The sequence below is a fragment of the Elephantulus edwardii genome, unplaced genomic scaffold, assembly GCF_000299155.1.
Source record: "Elephantulus edwardii isolate Elephantulus edwardi_28Jun2011 unplaced genomic scaffold, EleEdw1.0 scaffold00127, whole genome shotgun sequence".
Lineage (NCBI taxonomy): Eukaryota > Metazoa > Chordata > Mammalia > Macroscelidea > Macroscelididae > Elephantulus > Elephantulus edwardii.
Genome location: NW_006399877.1, coordinates 1,391,050 through 1,411,779, shown reverse-complemented (window position 1 = coordinate 1,411,779; position 20,730 = coordinate 1,391,050).

Below are 20,730 nucleotides of genomic sequence, written 5' to 3'. Positions count from 1 at the left end.
AGAGGTGGTCAGCCCAGGTGGTGCCGATGTCCACAGAAGAGGTGGTCAGCCCAGGTGGAGCCACTGTCCACTGAAGAGGTGGTCAGCCCAGGTGGAGACACTGTCCACTGAAGAGGTGGTCAGCCCAAGTGGCTGCCGTACAGTTACGGTGAGGGTGGCTCAGGACAGGCCCGTCCGGGTCTGTTGTTCGTGGTCTTTCTAGAAGTTAGTGACTCAGGGTCTCAAACAACAGCAACACCAACAGACTCCTCCTCCTGTGGCCTCCTCCTGGCGACCACAGATGTGAGGCCTGCCTGTCGGGGCTCAAGAGACAATGGAGATATGCAGGGTGAGGGCTCGGTCCTGGAACCCGCCTGGGACCAGTGATGCCCACCAGGGTCTGTGGGGTCCTGAGGGTCTTCCATGGCTGAGGCTGGAGGGCATCTCTTAGTGGTCTAAAGATTGTCTTGGGTTTGGCCAGCTTTCTTCTGGGATGTTCTCCCACGATCATCCCTGCTTCTCCAGGCTCCGTCTTGAGCAGATGGCGCTGCTTCAGCGCGTGCAGGGGTGGGGTCAAGGGAGGGGAGCAGCGCAGTGAGCCCCGCAGGTCGGGGAGCATGGAGAGCAGCTGCGTCCCGGCTACTATTCTAAGACGGTCCAGGGTGCGCGTGGAGCCCGCAGAGGACACGGGCTGAGGAAGGCTCTGTGGGCTGAGCAGGACCAGCGTGGGGGCTGCGGCAGACGCAGGGCGTGGGCTGGGTTCTGAGGGCACGGCAAGGAGACCCAGCGGTGATGGATGTACCACACTGCGTCCACCACCACCTTACCCCCAGCCTCGAGGGGAGGAAGGGAGCTGGGGCAAAGTGGGCTCATGGCATGTGGGCTTCAGCCTGGCCACCCACCCAGGGCACAAGGGCTGCTGTGGCCACTGGCCTCCAGACACCAGAAGGGAGGCTCAAGTGTGGTCGGTTTGTTTTTCAGGTCACGGACCCAGTTCAGCCGGGTCCTGGAGAGTTCCCTGCTTCTGCTCCTGCACGCCAGTCCAGCCGGAGGGCGCTGCACAGCGTGGAGGTCCCTGTGGGAGGTAGATGATGCTGAATGGAAAGATGTGGGGCCCACACCCACTCACTGGCGCAGTGCGAGAAAGGCCTTCCGACCCGCTTCTGGAAAGATCCACACCCACCCGCACCCAGCGCAGCTCTGATCCCACTCAGGGCAGCTGTGTTGTATTTCTGAGGCTCTAAGTCTTCACGGGAGGAGACTGGCCATGTTCCTCCTGAGGAGCAGCTGGTGGATTTGAACTACTCACCTTCTGATTAGAAGTTCTACACCTGTCACTGTGTCCCCAGAGCTCCGAAAGCTGGGAGAATCCTCTGGAACTGAGCGTCGGGAGGCTGAGATCAAACCCCTGGTGAGGGCAGATCTCCGGGGTCTGTCTGCAGTGACTGCACACCCTGTGTCACCCCGGAAAGTACCAGCCCGCTCCACAGGCTGCATCCCCACAAGTGGCCCTGCTTCCCCCTGGGCTGCCTTGAGCTGAGGCTGCCTCTACCCTGACCGTGGTGCCCCCAGCAGACCCAGGACTGGTTCCCTCAGGTGGCCTGGGAACTGGCAGCCTCAGGCAGGCCGAGGCCTGATGCCACCCTCTACCCAGCGGGCCCGGCCACGGGGGCTTCTGCTTGCCAGCTCCAAGCTTGGGCCCCTCACCAAGACATCGCCGTGTTGCCATGGGCACGGCCCCCCAGGAGCTGCGAACAAGGGCTGCGTCGTGGGGGGCTGCCGAGGCGCAGAGCTCCAAGCTGCTCATTACTGTGTGTTTTGTTTTAAATTACCTTCCACCGAGAGAGCGGGTTTTATTCCCACTCTAAGTGCTGTTGACAGATGTGTTAATTCATGTATTTAAACAGATATTTAGCAACCGGCAGAAGATCCAGCTAAAAATAGGTCATCTTGCTAAACAGGCTGTGGCCCAACGGCTGGCACTCAGTGCCATCTTCACCAGGACGGCCGGGCCCTGATGGTAGGGGGACAAGGGCACCCAGTGTGTGCAGCCTGGCGTGAGTGTGCAGACTGCCCTGGCCTTCAAGGGGGCAGGGCTGGGTGGGACCCTTCACAGGGCACACATCCATGGCCTTCTGCTTGTCCCGTGCCAAGCAAGGCCTCTGGATGAGTGCTAGTGAAAATCTCTGGGAACCTGTAATTCTCTGCTCTGAGGCATGTAGGTCCTTCAAAGTGGGCTGAGGGGGAGGGACAGTGTCCCTCCCTCCATGAGGGGGGAGGGGGAGGGGAAGGGGAAGGGGAAGAGAGGGTGTGGTGGAAGAGGTGTGGGGGAGGGGAAGGGTAAGAGTGTGGAGGAGAGAAGAGGGGAGGGTATGGGGAGGGGAGAGTGTGGAGGAGAGGAGAGGTGAGTGTGGGGGGAGGGGAGAGGTGAGGACATGGGGGAGGGGAGGTGTGGGGCCGTGGAGATGTGGTGCAGGTCAGGCTGGGTGGTGCGGGCTGGTCTTGCCTCACCAGGCAGGATGGTCCTGCAATGGGGAGTAACTGCTGTCAGGCCGGCTCCTGTGGTGCGGTGCTGGACTTGGGCGTCCTGTGAGCTGGTAAGGGCCGTGTGAGTGAACAGAGTCCCTGCTGTTCGCAAGTGTCTCTAGCATGGCTGAGCTGGGGGGTCTCCCAGACTGAGCCTGGACCCCGGGAGGGGTACTCAGCATCCTTCCCGAAGGGGCCTCCATCACAGCGGTGAGCCAGATGGTGGACCCCCCACGTGGACAGAGTGGATGCAGAGCTGAGGAGCTGGAGAAGAGTCCTGGGGAGACTGCTGTGGTCCAGCGTGTGGGCAGCAGCACCTGCTGGTTTTGAGAACCCTCCTCTTGTACTGGGCACCATCCCATCCCAGGTCCCCATGACCAGGCACCCTGTCCTTCCTGGGTCCCTGTGACCAGGCACCCTGCCCGCTACCAGGTCCCCGTGACCAGGCACCCTGTCCCCTCCCAGGTGACCCGTGACCAGGCACCCTGCCCCTCCTGGGTCTCCTGTGACCAGGCACCCTGTCCTTCCTGGGTCCCCTATGTCCAGGCACCCTGTCCCCTCCCAGTTCCCCGTGACCAGGCATCATGTCCCTCCTGGATCCCCTGTGTACAGGCATCTTTTTTCCCCTCACAAGTCTTCTTTGTCCAGGCCCCCTGTCCCCTCCTGGGTCCCTCTGGCCCCTTAGAGTCTCTGAATCTCTTGTCCCTGTACACATACAGTACCGGACACACTTTTGAAGCTGCCTGAAAAGTGGCCTGAGTGTCCCCATTGCCTTGTCCTGTGAGCCTGAGGTGGGGTCTATGGTGCTTCGCCCCCAGAGGCACATGTTGATCAAGGGTAGGGGCATCAGGATGGCCTGGGCCCTTCACAGGACAGGCTTGGACCCTGAAGGTCACGGTAACACTAGGCTGGTATGTCTAAGCAGCTCGTGGGAGAACAGTCATTAATAGAGGCCCCCCAGACTACCTAGGTGTGGTGGCAATGGCTGTGGCAGGATCTGGGGAGGGAGGAGGACGGGGGACAGGACACAGAGGGCACGTGATGAGTGTCTGGGAGCCTTTAGCTGCCCCCTGAGGATACACCTGGAAGGTATCTATCTGCTGGCTCTTGGGAATACCTGGCGGGCAGCTGGCAAGGATCTCTGGGACATTTGGAGGGCATTGGGTGAGTGCCAGGGACACCTGGTGGGCCTCTGGCTGGCCATGGTGGGCACAAGCTCCTGCAGACCCAGCACTCCCTCCACCGCCACAAGTGTGTGAGGGTGGGGCAGCCTCTCTCTCCTGCTCACCTGATACACAGACACAAGCAAGGACCCAAGTGCTCAGGTGTGCATGTCACCAAGGAGGCCCCAGAAACCCACGTGTCCTTCGGTGACCGTCAGTCCTATTTCTGCTTGATCTCGTCCTGCTCCTAGGCCTCTGTCTTACCTGTGTGACCGACCCACAGCCGTGGCCCTGCCGTCTGAGAGCAGAGGGGAGGAAGAACCTCACCCGGTAGGAGCCCCGAGTCCTGAGGGATCACCTCTGTGTGGCATGGACAGGACTGCTTCTCCTCACTGTGTGTGTAACCCCTCCACACTCTCTCTGGGCGTGACATCGTGGGGCTGCCTCTGTCTTGGCAAATGTCAAGGTAGTGCCATTTGTAGCAGAAATCAGTTCTGGTTAGTGAATGGGTGTGGGGAGGGCTGGGGGGAGGCACAGGACGTCTTTCACAGGATGTTATAAATACAGTCATAATTAGTGTAATGAAATATAATAAATGTGAGTGATTGAATGAAAACCGATAAAAAATGTTGTTGTTGTTGTTATGTGCCGTCGAGTCGCCTGCGACTCATAGCGACCCTATGTACAACAGCCCTAAGCTCCGCTCTGTCCTGTGCCAATCACACTGCCTCTAACACACCCATCCCGATCACCCCAATCACTGAATCAATCCACCTCATAGAGGGCCTTCCCCTCCTGCACCGCCCCTCCACCCTCCCAAGCATGATGTCCTTCTCCAAGGACCGGTCTCTCCTCACAACATGTCCAAAGTATGTTAGACGGAGCCTCAGAATCCTTGCCTCCAAGGAGCCACCCGGTAATAATACTAAAAAGGAAAGCAGCTCTAGACCAAATGACTGGGCACCGAAAAGAGGGCTCTGCCCCGGGACCCCATGGTGCCAGCTGGGAGTGAAAGCTATCTTAAGACACGCTGTGTCCTCCTGTCCCCAAACATCATCGTTTAATGACAGAAGCTGTGTCAGGACCCCATGGCCTGATGATCACACGGGGGGTGGGGGATGGAGGAATCGGTGCAATGAGTGCTCCATCACATCACAGCCGGCTCAGATCCCTCATCTCCCTGAGGCAGGGCGGGGGGAAGAAGTGGCAAGAGGGAGCATCTTCAGCCCCTGCTCAGCCAGGTGTCGAGGAAGGCCAGCGCGCGGGGCTTTGGGGCCTCCAGGCCTCCAGCTGCTGAAGGGAGCAAGGAGAGTGGGGGGCCTTCACACCTCACTTCATCCCTTCTGCCCATCACAACATGCAAAGCAACTACAGCTGGATTCTTCCAACAACTTTCATTTCCTCAAAGTCTTTGTTAACCCTATGGAACAAAAAGTTGCCACAGAATAGGGACTGATCTCTTCTCAATATAAACACAGAGATATAAAACAGCAACAAAGAGCCCCACGGAAGGAACAGCTGTGGGCTGGTTCCGACTTGACGATACACAACAACATATGGATGGATGGATAGATAGATAGATAGATAGATAGATAGATAGATAGATAGATAGATAGATAGAGAGATAGATACATACATACATACATACATACATACATACATACATACATACAGATAGATAGGTAGAGATATAGGGATAGAGAGATATAGATACAGATAGACATAGACATAGACATAGATATAGATAAACACTAAATTTGATGTAAAATATGGTTGGGAGGGTGGAGGGCAAGCGCAGGAGGGGAAGACCCTCTCTGAGGTGGATTGATTCAGTGATTGGGGTGATCGGGATGGGTGTGTTAGAGGCAGTGCGATTGGCACGTATGTACCCTGTGCTCTATCCTAGGCCAACCTCACCGTCTTCGACACACTCAGTCCCACCACCCCAATTACAGATTCGATCCATCTCATCGAGGGTCTTCCTCTCCTGTGCTGTCCCTCTACCCTCTCAAACATGACATCCCTCTCCAAGGACTGGTCCTTCCTTGCAACCTGTCCAAATTATGTCAGACAAAGCTTCAGAATCCTTGACTCCAAGGAGCAGCCTGGTTTCACCCTCTCCAGGACAAACCTGTTTATTCTCCTGGCAGCCCATGGTATATTCAATAATCTTCTCCAACACCACAGCTCAAAGGCATCAATTCTCTATCTCTCCTAGTCACTGTCCAACTCTCTGATATATAGCACGTAATTGTGAAGACTATAGCCCGGATCAGGCGCACCTTAGTCTCCAGTCTTCCATCATTCCTCTTCAGTACTTTGGAGAGGTCCCTGATAGCTGACTTTCCCAATGCAATTCGTCTCCTGATTTCCTGGTTGCTGGTACCAAGAGTGTTGACTGTGGAGCCAAGCAAATGAAAATTGTTAACTATCTCAATCTCACCATCCATACTGATGCTGCCAATTGGCCCAGTGGTGAGAATGTTGTGTGTGTGTGTGTATGTAATATGTATGCATATATATATAAAACATTTAAAAAATTATATAAATAATGAATAGGAAAATGTTGTATGATCTTGTATTTGCTAATTCAGTATTTATACAATACTCTGCCCACACACACTGCCATGCAGAATGACTTTTTTATTGTTTAATGTTGTTATTATTAATATTTCAGTTTATTCTTTTTAAAATAAATGTTATTATTAAATTCAATGAAAATTTACAGAGACTTTGGATTTCCATTCATTCATTGTTGCACTTTTCTCCCTGCCCACCACTCCCCCCAGTTCACTCTTCTCTTTGAAAAGTAAAAGAAAAATTTTTTCATTGTTATACAATCCCTCCCCCCCAAGTCCACTCCACTATGCAGCCTTCGTTCTGGACTTATATCATGACAATAATACCTGATCACATATGCCTTTTACACAGTTCTCTCCCTCATCTGCTTCAATGCAGTATGCATTATTTATCCAGTTTTTCTCAGTCTTACCCCAACCCTTATGTCAGTCCCATTCTACAACAGTGGCACCATGCAGTATTTGTCCTTTTGTGACTCAGATACTTCACTCAGCATAATGTTCTCCAGGGTCACCCATTTTGAATAATATTGCATGAGTTACTTGTTTTTCAATGCAGCGTAGTATTCCATTGTGTGAATATACCACAGCTTCTCTATCCATTCATTTGTTGATGGGCACTTGGGTTGTTTCCAACTCCTTGCTATTGTGAACAAAGCCGCGATAAACATGGTTGTGTATATATCTGCTTGGGTGGCAGTTATGGTCTCTTTGGGGTATATTCCCAGTAGTGGAATTGCTGGGTCAAATGATATTTCTATTTGCATCTTTTTGAGAAAGCGCCACACCGCCTTCCACAGTGGTTGCACCATTTTACACTCTCACCAACAGTGAATAAGGGTTCCAGTTTCTCCACAACCTTGCCAGCATTTGTTGTTTGCTGTTGTGTTAAATTTTGCTATTCTGATTGGGGTGAGATGATACAGGTGTTTTGGCAGAATGACTTTTTAAAAAAAGTGTTTACATTAATTTGCTTACAAAGTTTGTATACATTGTGTTTCACACTATTCTTCATTCAATTTGTGTTTCATACCATTATTCCCATACATTGTATTTTATAAAAATGTAGGACAATTTTGAAATTGCTATCAAATTCCTTTGACTTGGTATTGATATGTGTGTATCCATATACATATCTACATGTACCTCTGTACCATTTATAGATATTTATTCAAATAGATCGCAGTATAGCTGTATTTATGTATATCTTGGTATATAAATCTTGGCATATCTATATATCTCTATACATATATCTTGGTGTATATATAGAGAGATACATTTAACTGAAGATGTATCGACCTTGATTTCATTAGTCTCTGTAGATGTATATCTCATCATACCTGGCGTATTATAGAGTGGGGCTGCCGGCTGGCCGGCTGTACGGTCTAAACTCACCAGTTGCTCGGTGGAGCAGGGACACAGGTCTCCTCCGTAGGTGACCCTGCTGGAGGGGTGGCTGTGAGTCCCTCCCAGCTCGAAGGCAATGAGCTGGAGTGTCTCTGGCGGGGGCTCACCGTGTGTGCTTCAGTCTGGGTTTCTTGCATCTCCCCTGTCCCTCTCCCCACACCTGTGATGTGTACATTTGCAGTGCTACCCTCCATTTTTCCCGCGGGTCCCTGCATTTTTCCAACTGAGTTCTCGCTGCCAACCAACTGTTTTCCATTCAAACCTTTGAAATGAAAATGAGTTTGTAGGGTTGTTTAAGCAACAGACACATCCAGTGTAAGCCGTGTGTTTACGTGGTAACTGGTGACCACTTAATTACACAGTAATTACCCTGCAGCGGGCAGAGTGATTACCAGTGAGTGCTGTGTCATTAGCCCTGATTACTCCCGGCTTCCTAGGCGCGGGACCCTGCATGGTAATTGCGTGTGGACCTTCCAAATGTGGTGGAGATGAAGCCACAGCAGCCTGTAATTATCGAGGACGTGTGTGACGTCGTTCAAGTAAGCAAACACGGTGGGTTGCCATGTATGAAGAGAGAAAGATCAAAGCCCCCTGGGAAGTCTGCTGAAATCAGTCGCAGGGCCGTGGACCAGCTACTCTCCCGTCTCAAATGACATGAGATCTCTGTTCTGGGCTGACTTGTTAGGTGCTGTCAAGGCAACTCCCACTCCTAGCAACCCGACGACGTACAACGGTGCGCAACACGAGGCCTCTGACCGCTCTGCTGTCCATCTCATCAAGGTCTCTGTCGTCCGTCTCATCGGTGCACTCCTCTTACCCGGCGTTACGTCTCTCCCAGGGCCTGGTCCTCTTGAACACACACTGAGCGTCCATGGGATGAGAGTGTTTGCTCCTGGTTTCTGAGGCTCTAGCTGTGCGGCTGCTAACAGATCACCCACCGCCAGAGACACCAGAACCACCTCAGCAGCAGCACAGCCGGTTGGTCCCGTTGTGGGGATGTGTGTTCATGCTGACGTGTGATCCACACTGAAGCAAAACCAGGAAGTCCTTCATAGCCTTTTAATTCTTTTTTTTTACATTTTTTAAATTGTGGTTTTAATGAAGGTTTAAAGAAAGGTTTGAGTTTTCTTTCATTCACAGCTGCATGCTTTCATCTGTCGCCCTCCTTCGGTCCTCCCAGCCCGCTTTGCAGTACACCTCTTGTATGAGATTGTCATACTTCTAACACCTAATCCTATAAGCCTTTCAGACTGCTCTTCCCCTCTTATGACCTAACGGTCATTGTCTATCCACTCTCCCCCAATCCTCTAGGTCAGCCCTATTTTATAACTGTGCTGTTATACAGGTTTTGTCCCTTTGTGACTGAGATATTTCACTCAGCGTAATGTCTTTCAGGCTCACCCATGCTGTGTAGTGTTTTATGAGTTCATTGCTTTTTTTTTTTAGCAAGCAAAAGTTGTGTCATCTGCATAATGTAAATTGTTGCTGGCTCCTCCCCCAATCTTGATGCCATAGTCTTCTCCATGTACTTCAATATCTCTGATTATTTGGTCAGCACAAAGATTGAATAAGTGTGGTGGAAAGATACATCCTGACACACACCTTTTCCGGCCTGAAGCCACGCAGCTCCCCTTTGCTCTGTCTTCTTGATCTGTATACAGTTTCTGCTCGAGCACTTCCGTGCTCGGGATTTTCATTATTCCCAGTGTTATCTCTAATTTGTTACGATCCAGACAGTCAAATGCCTTTGCATAGTCAAAAACCCCAAGTAATTGTATTCTTTACTTTTAGCCAAGTTCTGTCTGCCAACATCACAGTGAAACGTGCACACCCAGAGTCAGGAGACGGCAGGAGGATGGCATGCAGCTGTTCTCAAGCTGAAAGATCTGATAAGAGATTCAGACCTCAGGTTGCAATGTCGATGGTTTCTGCGGCGGAAGAGTGAACAAGACAAGATGTATGAAAAGAAGATGAAAGGAACAGGCAGTCAGCGTCCCAGACGTAAGTCCGTTAATAATGTAACGAATGCTTGAGAGTCACTGGTATTAAAGGAAAGTGTGTAAACTGCACTGAAGGTGTTAGTAGAAACCAAGATTCCAAGACTTCATGGGATACTGGGTGAGAGGTTCCAACAAATGGATCCTAAAAGTAATCACTAGTCCTTTCCAAGAAATTTGGAAAATAACTATCTGGCCAGCTGAAAAAAGAGATTTATATTTATGCCTATATTACTACATGATCCAGTAGAATGCAGAACTTACGGAATATTGTCAATAGTATTACACACAAGCGAGATTTTGCTGAGTGCTCTCTGGGTTTGCACATTTCAGGAGGACACTGTGCTTTGTCTTCTTGAACTGCCCTTCTTTTCAGCTCTCCGGCTTCATAATTTCCTTTCTTTTATCTTCTCAACATTCCCAGTCAAGCTTCGGAATCTCTCCTGACATCCATGCTAGTCTTCCCTTCTTCCCTGTCTTTGACATCTTCGTGTAAGATATCCTTGGCATCATTCCATAATTTATCTGATCTTTGAGCGTTAGTGTTCAATGTCTCAAATCTATTCTTGAGATACTATCTAAATCCAGGCGAGGTAAACAGAAGACTGTGCTTTGGCTCTTGTGAACATCTGAAAAGTTTCTGCAATTGAGTTTGTGTACAAACGACTCAAGCTGCGTTTTGCTGGCCCCTGGCCTTGTTTCAGTTGATGACACTGAGTTTCTCCAGCATCTCCTCCTGCAGTCTGATTTGTGGAATTCCTACACATCCACCCGATCAGACCCAAGTGTATAATCATCGCCTACCTTGTTGAAGCAGGAGTGGCATCCACTTCCTAAACAACATGCCCCTGGAAACTGTGAACTTTTACAAATGATGATCGTTCTAGAGGGGCTTCAGGCCTCTTGTTCACAGGGTCACTGTGAGCCGTGCTGACTCGACAGCGATCAACAACCACCATCTTGTTGAATCAGTGCCTCAAACCGTTGTTCGGTCTGCTGTGTCGGTCCCACTCAGGCTGACCCTGTGGACCACAGGTGAAGCACTGTCCAGTCCTGTGTAAAGCAATCGGACGCTTCCTTAGAAAGTGGGGAAGAGAAATAGTGCTTGAGCATTTGAACAAATGTGGTGCTAGAGCCCAGGCATGCTGACCAACCACACAGACCTGGGGTGACAGGAAACCCAAGTGAACTGGGAAGAGGCTGGACCTCTGGGAGGCAGACGGAGCAGAAGGGCCTACGGTGGACCTAGGTGTCCGGCTCCTGCTGGGGGGTGATGAGGAACCCTCACAGTGGTGCCACTAAAGCTGAGACTTGAGGGGCGGGACCTGGAGGGACTGCAGGGGAGCTGGGCAAGTCAGGTAGAGGAAGCAGTAGAAGCCAAGGAAGTCAGGGTACAGGACCCCTGTTGGGGCCCTTGGTGGAAAGGCTGCTGGGGGAGCGGGGAATGCCACCCCACACTGGCACCAGCCGGGGCTGCAGAGCAGAGCGTGGCATGCCTGGGCAGTGCCTCGGAAGGTGACCAGCGGGTGTGTGCAGAGAGCTGCAGGCTAGCGGCCCCGGCCTCTGCGGCATCATCTGGTCTGGGTTCTGGGCATCTGTGCAAGCCTGCCAGCAGAAGGCCCAATCACCCCGACCCAGTGTGTCTGTTGAAATAGGTCACTCCTGAAAGCATACTAAATTTAATTGTCACAGGCTAAAAATGGAAGCACCCCAAATCTCTGCAGAATAAACCATCCATTAATATTCCCTCATTTTCAAATAGAAAAGTATTCCGATTACCTTTACCCCAGAGGAGTTCAGGATAATGAGAACGTTGTGTTTCTGGCATAGACTGGTGAGAAATTCGGATGCCTCTGTAGGAGCTCCTGGATCTGGGACCCCCCAGAATGCCCACCAGGCCTCTACGGCTTGACTCTTCCTGGAGTTGCATGGGTAGGACGCTGGGCTCTGGTCTTTGTGGGGGAAGGGCTGGTCTAGGTGGTGGGGTCTAGGCTTCAGACTGGCGGGTAAGGGGCTGGGCTCTATTGAGGGCAGACGGGGGCTGAACTCGGGGCTGTGTGGTTGACCTGGAGACCCCCTTGTGGGGCAAGTGCACATTGAGGAGGCCGAGATTGGAGGCCTGCAGGGGTCTGTGCCCAGAGCAGAGCTTCACGGGGCTTATACTTAATTTGCCTTGATTGGCAGATGCCAGAGGGCCGTGTGGATCCAGGGACTGTATGGGCACTGCTGAATAGGGGTCTGCACGGAAAGGGCTGGACGAGGTGTCCCTTGGCCCTGGCTGGACAGGTCACACACTGGTCCCCTGCAGAAGTGTCTTCTGGGGACGCAGAAGTCTTCTCATCGCTCCTTCCCTGCACCCGGTGAGGACATTTTTGCCTGCTTCCCCTGGCAATGGGGTCCTCATCTCCCTTCAGCCCTCTCTCTGCCTGGGGCCTGGCAATGCCAGGGGTATTATCCAGGCGTGGGTGCCCCTGCCCCGGAGGCTCTGTGGACTCGCCGGTGTCGACACAGGATGAAGGGCTGTCGCTGCGTTTCATCGCCCCACCCCCGCCTGCAGGCTGCAGACCAGCCTCACGTCTCTACGTTACATTTGGAAGTGACACTGGGGACCCCTCAGGCGACCTTGTCAGGTGATCAGGGCTGAAGCCCATGGACAGAACGTCCTGCCCGGACACGCGTCCTGTCCAGGGCTCAGCACTCCGGAAGCTTCCTGGGGGAAGTTCCTTCTCTCTACCATCTAAGTGTCAACCGTCAGTGCTGAAACGTCCTCCCTGGACTTCATCCCGTGGAGCCGTCGGCTTCTGAAGAGGTGACCTGATGGTGCATTCCTTAAGCACATGCTATAAGCCAAAGGTCAGCAGTTGTAATCCAGGCGCCGCTGCCAGGTCCCAGAGTCTGCATGGGGCAGAGGGCGGCTGGTTGGTGGTTTGTCCTGTGTCCACGGGTGACCATGAAGCTGGAGGACCAACGGTGCCAGTGCATTTCCAAGGCATCTCATTGCCACGGCCCTGGGCAGATGGCTGTCCACCACCTGCCTGATCCGTGTGTTTTCTGTGCATTCGTCTCAGTCAAATGCCCATCTGAACAATCATTTGACCGTTGTCCTGTTGATGGGAGAGTCTAACGTTTGGGCCAAGTTGTGGCCATGGTGAACCTAAGTAACCATGTCAGTGGAGCGGTCTGTGTCCCTGAGCCCGCTTCGTGTAGCCGTGATGCTCCGATTGCACTGACAAAAGTCTGTGAGGGTCCTGATCTTCCTGCCTGCAGGATCTGCCTGCCAGCTCCATGGGGTCAGGCAGCCAGGCGGACGGCATGGGGACAGGCTCAGGTGTCACGCTGTCACCGTGCCTGTGCCCAGGGGATCAGGTCTCTGGGCAGCATGTGCAGAGAGACAGTCAGCCCGAAGCGTCCTGTGTTGAGACGAGCCAGTCAGGAAACCAGCTACCGACGTCTGACAGCCTGTTGTGTGCCTCATGCTCTGAGGTGTTTCAGTGACTGGCTTTCAGGAAGCATTTTCCAGAACTTTCCGCCAAGGCATCTCTAATTTTGGTTAGTGGTTGAGCACATTGTCAGTTTGCACCCCTAGACACTTGTAAGGTAAGTGTACCTTACACTTTTGAGGTGGCCGGGATCAGGCACACCTTAGTCTCCAGACTGACATCGTTGCTCTTTAGCACTCTGGAGAGGTCTTTAACAGCAGATTTTCCCAAAGCAACCTGTCTTTTGGTTTCCTGCCTGTTGGTGCCAAAGGTGTTGATTGTGGATCTGAGCAAGAAGGAGTCATTAACAACTTCTTTTTCCCATCTCTCATGATGCAGATTACTGGCCCAGCAGTGAGGACTTTTGTTTTCTTGACGTTGAGATTCAATCCATATTGAAGGTTGAAGTCCTTGATCTTCTGCAGCAAATGCTTCAAGTCCTTCTCACTTCAGTGAGAAGGTTGTGCATAATGTAGGCTGTGATGAGCCTTCCTCCTCTCTTGGTGCCACATTCTGTATATAAAATCCAGCCTCCCAGATGATCTGTTCAGGACATAGATTGAAGAGTTGTGGAGAAGGGCCCCGTCCCTGATGCACTCCCATCTTGATTTTGACCTGCTCAGCATTCCCTTGCTCTGTGTGGACAATAGCATAGGTTTTGCATGAGCACAATCAAGTGTTACTCTGCATGAAACTATTCAGAAGGACAGGACCTTGGAGAAAGACATCATGTTTAGTGACGTGGAGAGTGGAGAAGCCCTTCCGTGAGATGGATTCACGGTGGTTGAAGAAATGGGCCAAGTAAAGCGGTAACTGGATGGCTGGCGCAGGACAGGTCGGTCAGGGTACCATGTGCACAGGGTCACTATGAATCGGAATGGGGTCAATAGATCACAACAACAACAACGACAACAACAACAGTGTTTTAGGAGTAAGTTAGTGCATGCATTTACCTCACTGGTTTTGCAGCTGTAGAGAATCTAGACTGAGGCAGCAGGAAGGATAGGTTCAGTGCCCACTGAGGACTTGGTGGGAAGGCCTCAGGCTTCCAGACAGATGGCTTTCCTTCTGTGGTCAGCTCTGTCACTGCAGGGGGACAGCTACTGCCCAGGAGATAAGGGCAGTGAGGCCAGGTCCGGCAGAGACCAGGCGTGGGCAAGGCGAGTCCCTCTGTCTCCTTCCTCAGGGTCCCTTCTCAGCTACAGACTTGCAGGTCTGGGCCCCCTTCTGAGGGTCCACAAACAAGGAGAAGGCGAGGGAAGGACCTCAGAGACTAGTTCTACCCAAAACTTAGGCCACAAACTGTTGTAAGAAAGAGAGATTGAGCGACTGGAGAAGGTTTCCAGAATGCCACCATCCATCTGTCCACTTGTCATGCTTGTGTCGCTGGGATGCTGGAAGGTACACCGCCAGTGTCTCCAGTCCCAACAGGGCCGTCCAGGCGGACAGTTTCAGCAGCATCTACATAAGGAGGTAGACCAGGAAGAAAGGCCTGAACACTTCCAAAGACCAGCCCAGAAAACGTTATGGGTCACCACCCGATACCGTCCAGCACGGTGCTGGCAGATGAGACCCGTGGACACACAGAGGCTGTGACAGGTAGCGTGTGTCACCAGGAGTCAGAATGACTGGATAACACCTCTCAACAACAGAGTGCTTTGCTGTCACACTGGCAGGTCTGGAAGCCTCACTGGGAGGTCTGGAAGCCTCACTGGCAGGTCTGGAAGCCTCACTGGCAGGTCTGGAAGCCTCACTGGCAGGTCTGGAAGCCTCACTGGCAGGTCTGTAAGCCTCACTGGCAGGTCTGGAAGCCTCACTGGCAGGCATTGCCGGAGCAGTCGCACTCAGCGCATCATGCTCAGCAGGGCAGAGCCGACGGTTGCCTGGCGCTGCGTCCTGCTCGTAAATGTCTGTGCTGAGCCCTTTGCTGGAGTCACTGTGTCAGCCCATCTCCTGGAGGGGCTCCCTCTTCCTCGCAGGGGTCCTTCTCCAGGGATGGGAGCCGCCTGACGACATGCCCAAGGTGTGTGAGACGGAGTCTGTCTTTACCTCGAGGGAGAAATCTGCCATAGCAGATGTGTTTGTTTTCCTTGCAGTCCATGGGACAGTTAATGTTCTTCTCGACAGTCAGTTTCAAAGAGTCACTTCTGTCTCCTGCTCACTGCCCAGATTTCACGTGCAGATGCACCTGAGTCCTCAAAGTGATGGTCTTGTTTTTCACAAATTGGGTTTGCTTTTCCAGGGGCTGTAAAAGAGAAAAGCCCACAGAGACACTGGGTGAATGGGAGGCAGAAGCAGGCTGCCTGCAGCAGGGCTGCAAGGAGTGATCTCTGGGAGAAGGGGCCAGGGACACTGCCGGGACCCTCTGCTGAGCCCCACCAGCGCCACAGCTCCATCCCTACTCCTTCCTTCAAAGACCCTTACTGCAGGCAGGACTGATCTGGGTTCGAGAGTTTGAGCTGGGAGTTGGTTCACTACTCACTTTTTACTATGTTTGTCTGTTCTGGAAATTCTCCATAATAAAATATTATCAACAAAACAGTGAGGTGTCCCTGTGGAGCGAACAGAACAGCTAGCTGGTCAACCCCACTAGGCTGAGTTCTGAGTCACAGCAAGACCCCTCGCGGAGACCAGGCGAGGCAGCCCCATGGCTGGTCCGGTGGGGGCCTGGACTCTACTGCCCAGGACTTGACTCCGAAAGACCCCAGAAAGCCCACTCCCCTTCCACGTACAAGGGTGAGACCCACCCACTTCCTGTTTATTCTTTTCCTCCTCTGAAGAAAGGGGTGGGGCAAGCTGCCAGCCTGTGTTCCTAAGAGAGAGTGCTGGAAGATTTATTTCCTGAAGGAAGGTGTAAAACAAACAGGAAATAAGATTCCAGAGAACTTTCACAAGGTAATTATTTATGAGTGCATTACCCACCGTGTGCTTCCGACTCTGGTTCAAGGGCTAATGATTTTTATAATTACCTGTGTTTAGAAATACCTTCATGCAAAGAAGGGCCGCACCTCCTACTGAGAGTAGTGTCAGCCTGGCCCTGTCCGTAATTAGCATGTGGCTTTGGTTTCTCAGGGAAAGTGGGCCAGAGGACGGAGGGGCTGGGCCTGGCTCTCGGGCGTCATGGGGTGGGTCTCAGGGCTCCTCCATGCCTGACTTTCTCCAAACCAACCTCCAGGTGCTGATGGGACCACCATGGGGGTTAGTTCAGAGCCTGCCACGTGGGTGAGCATAGAGCCCCCCCCCATCTATCTGTGTGTCCAAATCACCCCATTACCCTGGGAATCCACTTTTGCTAAGGCTACTGGGAGCTTCTGGGCCAGCTAAGGCATCTGGTCTGTGCCTGGACCGGCCACCTTCTCCCTGACAACCAGTCACTGTCAGCTCTGCCTCATATACCCACGAGCACTGCACACGTGCACACTCCATGTACTCACATGCGTGCACACACATGCACACTCCATGTACTCACATATGTACACACATTCCATGTACTCACGTGTGCACGCGTACACACACATGCACACTCCATGGGTACTTGTGAACATACACCCACACATAGTTGCCCACGCGGGCACAGCACCCACAGAGACATTCACACACGTACAAGCACATGCTCGCGTGTGTAGACACCCATGTACGTACATGCACCTGCATGCACACTCACATCCATATGTACTGCTGTGTATGTACAGAGGTGTGAAAGCGCGTGCACACTGTGTGCATACACATGGACACACAATGTGCTCACACGCACACGGAGAGATGTGTGTGACCACACAGCTGCGCACACACAGGAGCCTCCCTGAAGGAGGAAACTTGCAACCTTGCTCCCCAGGAATCACGGCTGCCGGCGCTCAGGGAGAGAGCCTTGCCCTCGCTGACAGCCTGCTCTGGAGTGAATTCATTCACGCACTGAAGGAGGGGGCGAGGAGGGACCTGGACACTGCTCTGTTTTCTGTAGCGTCCACCCCACTCAGAGTTGAAGGGCATCCTGTGCCCTCCTCCGGCTCCTGCTGGACCCGTGGGACCTGCACGCTCCCAGAATGTGATAAAGTCACAGCCAGTTCTCAGACTGCCACGGGGCAGCCTCCTGCGCTCACCTGACATTTTCACGTCCAAGAGCATTCTGAGCCCGCCTCGGGACAGGGGTGTGTGCACCGGAGCAAGGCCTCGTGATGGTGCTGCTTCTGAGTCTCAGTGCCCAGTGGGAGCACACTGCTGTCTCTTGCCCCAGGACCTTAAGCTCCTGAGATCTGCGTGGAAACTCGACCTGGGTTTCCTTAAATTATATTCCTCTCTGTGACTTCCCGGGTGGAGTCAGTGCCTTTCTGTACAAGGTCACACCATCTCCACAGCAACAACTATGCACACAGCTTGGGGAGAGCATTGGAGAAATGGGATTTTGCTTTTCTTCTGCAGCCCAGATAGAGAACATTCACAGAACAGCAGGAACAGGGCCCCCCCGACAGAGGCCTGCCAGCGGGCGTCAAGCCACCCTCCTTGCTGGGCGACTGCATCACGGGAGAGTGCATGTCGGGTGAAGGATGGTGGAGACTCCTCGTCAAAGCCGTTCGAGGTGGGATGATGTGCTCATAGCCCTGCCCTGTACCCACCCCGAGCCTGGCCTTTGTAGCTGCTGGTTCTGCTCTGGAGATGAGGACCTTGGTGGGTCACTGATAGATCAATTTCTTCCAAGAAGGAGAAGCAGGTTTGAGTCCTGGCCATGCACTTAGCTCCCGGTGGGCTTGTGAACTCGTGCGATGCTGAATGCCAGTGCAGCGTCCAGCTCACACAGTCCAGGAAGAAACGCTTGCTGACTTGTGTGCTGAAATCAGCCAGTGAAGTCCTGTGGGGACTTGCAGGACAGAAAGGATGAGGAGAGGGACGGGAGCCCAGAGACAGAGTGAGACCAATGCAGTGAAACAGGGAACGTGGAAATTGTTGGGTGGGAAACACTCTGGTCTGTGGTCTGTCACTCTGTCACCAAAGCCCAGTCATGTTGTTGTTGTTGTTGCCAGGTGCCTTCCAGGCAGCTCCCTTCACACCAGCCCTGCTGCAGTCACCCTCACACCAATGCGCCTCCGCTCTCACGCGGACCCAAGACTTCTCCATGCGTGGCTCCTTTCTCAGGGACTGGTCCCCCGGTAACAGACCCAAGGATGTGAGGCAAAGACATCCTGCGACTAAGGAGAATCCAGCACGTTTTGAAAACAGAGTTTTCTTTCTTGTGGCTGTAAGATCGTCAGCATTCTTCACAAACTGTAGTAACAGTGCTAGTGAAAACAACCCATGGCTCACAGCAGGGCAGTCACCGGGCCGCGTGTTGTCGCCCACCGGGCCACGTGTCGCCCACCGGGCAGCGTGTCACTCTGTGTACATGAGCTCACCGTGCCTTGTGGGGGCCCGGGCAGCAGCGAACAGCAACCACTGAGCCGAAGCAGCGGGCTGGGTGACTGGCACGTCACGTGGGTGGTTAGTGGAGGACTCAATGCAGACGGCTCTGCCCCAAGACCTGGGCTTGGCCAGGTGGACGCGTGCAGGCATCATGTTCATAACTTTCATCTTCTCGCGCTACAACCGCATCCCATACCCTGGCCATTCTCAGCGTCACAGAGGATTGGTGTCCACTGACCCTTGTCTCTGTAGTTTCTAAATCTGGTTAAAGCTCAGTAAATACAGAGCAAACTCTGAGAGCAACGACGTTATATGAGAACCAATAAAAAGCTATTTAAAAAATTTCAAACCCTAAACAACAACAACAATACAACAGCTGGTGTTTAGGTCAGTGTTCGCGTGGAAAGCTGGCAGGCGTGTCTTGTGCAGATTCATCCCACCTGTGCTGTAGCACTCGGCCCTGGGACAACCTCATCAGGAGAAGAGTCTTCCAAGGTGCACCTGGGTGGGTCTGAACTGCCAGCCTTTTGTTTAGTTGTCCAGCATGAGGCCACAGTGTCACTCAGGGAATTTGATGTAAACTAAAAAGCCCTTTGCTGTCAAGTACACTCTGACTCCTTCACAGACAGCTCGGCAGCATCCGAGATGGGAAGAAGTGTGAGAAGACTGTTGTATCCGTCTCCCTCAGAGCCGCCGGGGTTCGAACCACAGACCTCAGCTGGCAGCTCAGAACTTACCCACCAGGGTCCCTCTTAGTGTATCAGGGGATTTTATTTCCAGGTCTTTCCCCTTTGGCCTGGCAGCAGGAATCACAGAAGTGGTTCTGAGACCAGGCCTCAGGACTCACCTGTCCCTCTTCTGGCCCCGTGATTTACCTCAGGGCTCACCTGTCCCTCTGCGGGACCCCATCTTCACAGCCGTCATGCCTCTGTGCAGCATCCACTGATGAAGACTTTTTCGACAATCCTGTTGGAGATCCTACTGTTTGATGGGCATTTGTTTGGTTCTGAAGATTCAGAAAGTCCCAGACTCAGTTCTTCTCCATGAGAGACTCGCTGTTTCCTGTGGGAATGAGACAGACACACAAATAACCCCAGTATAATGAGATAAGAACACAGATGGCTTCGAGTTAGGGTTAGGGTTAGGCATAATTAAGGAAGCAGATGGGGAAATTCAAGTCACAATGCAGTGAAATTTTAATTAAAAGATTATGCATTTCCATCCCAAGATCTTTTTAAGAAGAGCTCAAGTTTCATGTCCTCACCCCGCCCCCATCTCCAACAAATTTTTGGTGGATAAATAAATGGATGGAAGGATAGATGGATGAATGCTGGAGAATAGATGGGTGAATGGATGGACGGATGGACAGCTGGACAGGTGGAGGATAGGATACTGTACATGAATGACGTTGTTAGGTACTCTTCAGTTGAATATGACTCATAGTGACCCTGTGAACGACAGATCTGAACCCTCTCCTATCCTGTGCCATCCTCACCATCTCTGACTTGAGCCCATTGCTGAAGCCACTTTGTCAGCCTATCTCTTGGGGGTCTTCCCCTCTTTCACTGACCCTCCACCTTCCAAGCATGATGTCCCTTTGCAAGGAATCCCTTCCCCTAGCAACCTGCCTGAGGTTTGTGAGACAAAGCTTCCTCATTGCCTCCAAGGAGCACTCGGCCTGCACTGTCCCTAAGACACATCTGTTGGCTCTTCTGGCCGTCCATGGGCTGGCCAGAACTCCACTCCAACACCACAGCTCGAAGGCATCAGTTCTGCCGTCCTTAGTCATTGTCCAGCTCTCGGTGTACAAGTGATTGAAACGACCATGAGGGCCTCAATAAGACAAAGCTTAGCCCTAAAACTGCCATAATTAATTATTCCTCAAAAATTTGGAAAGGTCCCTGATTCAGACTTTCCCAGGACAATATGTCTCCAAATCTCCTGATGGCTGACACAGAAGGTATTGACTGTGGATCCGAGTGAGATGAAATCATTGTCAGTTTTGATGACTTGATAATTGTCAGCTGAATCAGTTAACAGGTGGGACTTCTCTCCATCTATCGTGATGTTGCTGATGGGTCCAGTGTGAGGAGTTTTGCTTTCTTGACATTGAGATGCATCAATGATAGATGGTTATGCAGATGATGAGTGGATGAAGGATGAATGGACAGACAGCTAGATATGGAAGGCAGGATGTACTGATGGG